Source organism: Carassius carassius, chromosome 47 (genome assembly GCF_963082965.1).
Source record: "Carassius carassius chromosome 47, fCarCar2.1, whole genome shotgun sequence".
NCBI lineage: Eukaryota > Metazoa > Chordata > Actinopteri > Cypriniformes > Cyprinidae > Carassius > Carassius carassius.
Genome location: NC_081801.1, coordinates 26,490,847 through 26,494,169, shown reverse-complemented (window position 1 = coordinate 26,494,169; position 3,323 = coordinate 26,490,847).

The following is a 3,323-nucleotide window of genomic DNA, read 5'->3' as shown; positions in this document are numbered from 1 at the left end:
GAGACTGTAATGCAGGAAGTGCCCAGAGAGCTGGCGGTTATAGGGGAATAAGGAAGGTGAAGATAAGGGCAGATGTATACTCATGTATCACTCTGATCCGGACAAAAGCCTTACTTTCTTCCTGATATCTGCCAGGTTCACCAACAGATGTCTCTCCATTACTACCATGGCCACCATAGACTTGCCAATGGCAGAGGCTGCCTGCTTAATAGCATGGAGAGCGAAATCCGTGGTGCGGCACAACTCAGCAACCTCATCCTGATACAGTTTTTTGCGCATCAACTCTATAATGCATACTCGTATGGAATCGATGGATGCGTAAGAAATCCTGTACGGAGATCAGGAAGAAATAGAAGGCTCACATGAGCTGGAGGGCTATGGCCAGAAAGATAACGTTAATCATTCAAACAAACAATAAAGAGATTGTGTGTGTAATTGGGTATCAAATAATGATGAAATGGATGCACACATCCTGTAAACATTTTGCCAGTGCTCGCTTTGCAAGGAGGAAGTCTTAGTAGAAAACTTCTCAATGTGGTTATCTTGATGCACAGCATGCACTCAGCTCCCGCGGGAACTAAACATGCTCAGTTTTTGCGAATTTAACTCCCTAAACTCCTCAACCACTGTCTCGACATAGGTATCAAAGTATAAAAGGAAAGATGTACTCATGAAAATGTTGCTACAAACTCAGGTAAATGGTGAAATACATCCCCTCAGAGTCTCGCGAATGCAGCACAATGAGCGCAGCAGAACGCATCCAAATCCCTTCAAACTAAACAGGCAAAGCTGAAGAGAATGACATGTTCTCCCCGCGGCTATTTATTTATAGCCACAGCGGTAGTGACATCAGGGCCGTCGCCGGCCAACTTGGTGTTTTTTCATTATACACTTTAGACGTGGGTCATGACCAGGCGTTCCCCATAGCAACCCCTAGAGGATGCAGTTCGAAGTTCCCTTGAAAGGGAAGCAACCTTGATGAGCAGGAGAAGCTTTTTATGAAACATTAAATAATATGACAGACCTAAACTTTTGAATAGCAGTGTTATTATTATTAAAACAATTATAATATTAATAATAAATTGTCAGGGATCTGGAAGGAGGCCCCAATTGCAGTGTGAGATAACAAGGGTTTGACAAAACAGACTGATACAAGAGAGTAGTGAAGTGCACAAGAGATACCACAACAGGAACACAGTAAACAGAAACAGCTAGGGAAGGCCACTAGGACAGCTTCAGAAAACAACTGGCAGAATACTTTGGCAACAGAGGGGGCGGCAAGACCAGACTGATGGAGAAGACCACACAAGGCCCCATTAGAGCAGAGCTCAGACACATGTAGACCGCCGACTCTGAAGCAGACAAAGTGCCAGGCAGGTAGAACCAGGTCAGGAACTCTAACACAATACTAAACAGGACAAAGCTTTACAGAAACACAATAAGAAACTATTACCAATTTAACCAACATAGAACTTCAAACTAAACCAAGAATCAGACTAGAAAAACTAAATGAACTATTACAAATAGGAGCAAAAAGCAAGAACAAAAGTCAGCGTCATAAGCGGTTAGCACTGGGTTTGAGCAGACTGTACAGGAACATCTTCAGAGGTCATGACTAGAGTAGTATACTTGGGGAAAGCCTCCACAGGTGAAACATGACTAGCTGAAACACACTGAGGGACTCGTTAGAAGCAGCAGATAGAAGTGGCGCAATTTCTAGCTGGAACAACACACGAGGGACTCATCAAAAGCAACAGTTAGCTGATCCAGTATGATCTCAGGGAGCGCAATTTCTAGAGGGAAAAACCTCGGTGGGCTTGACAGGACAAACAGGAACGATCTTCAAGAACAGGACAAAACTGACAGGATAGCCTCTTCAGGTGGCTGACGACTAGTAGGAACATCACCTGAGGGACTCATCAGAAACAGCAGATCTGGTATGATCTCAGTGGATGCAACTAAACTAGCAGGAACAACCTCTGAGGGCTTGACAAGACAAACAGGAACACATCTCCATGGCCATGGCCCAACTTGCAAGGATGACCTCAGAGGACAACACGACTGACAGGAACATTTTATAAGACCATAACTTGACAGGCATGAACACAGTCTAAGGCCATGACTCAACTGGCAGAAATGACCTCTGTAGGCCTGACAGGACAGTCCGGAACACTTTGCATGGCCCAGATGTGATAGGTAGGAACACTTAAGGACTTGAAAAGACAAGAACAATCTCTATGGTCATGACCCAACTGGCAAGGACTACCTCCGGGACATAACAGGACAGATAGGAACATTTTATATAGCCATAACTTGATAGGTAGGAACACCGTCTATGGCCATGATCAAACTGGCAGGAACAACCTCTGTAGGAGTGACAAGACAGGCAGGAACACTTTGTATGGCCCAGACATAATGGGTAGGGACAACCTCTGAAGGCATATCTTAAAAGACAAGAATAGTTTCCATGAACATGACGGGCAGGAATCACTTCGGTGAATCAGGTATAACAGGCAAAAAACCTTCTCCATGGACTGGATATGAAACCAGGAGTGATCTCTGGACACTTGACACAACAGGAATATCTGAACAAGACAGCAGTGATCTCTGGGGGACTTGAAACACGACTGACAGGAACATTTTCTGTGGACATGACAGGAGTGACTTCAACAGGAATAACTGATAGGATTGGCTTCTGATGTTGTGATATGAGGGTATAGAACAGTCTCTGGTATAACGTCTGTAACAGTCAAATAGGCCAGAAGGTTTGGGAGTATATCCTTGTAACTGTGACTTGAGGTACTGACAAGGCCACTGAACTAGACACCACTGGACCAGGTTCCAAAATAGACTGAAGACGACCCATGGGGGCTATTGAAATACCCTCCTGGGCCACAGGAGGAGACTCAGGAACCGACTCATGAACCGCCTCGGGTGCTGACGAACTGCCCTCCATGGCTGCAGGAACTGACTCTTGATGGGGCTGGAGCCGACACTGGAGCGAGCTCTGGCACTGGAGCGAGCTCTGTATGGATAACTACAATTCTCTCAAGAATTATTTGAACAGACTTGAATCAAGGATGTTATTACAATGTTATTACAATGTTATTACAAATAGGATCAAAAAGCAAGAACAAACAAATTACTAAAGCAAGGAGCAAGAAAAGAACATGGAACTACGAGGACTGGACAAAACACGGGCACAAGACCAACCAGACAGGGAGGCACGGACACATATTCAGACAGAGACAGAGACGGGGTAAAAATGACCACGAACCAGCAAACACAAATGGGTAAGGGGCACTTAATAGGGAGGAAGACAC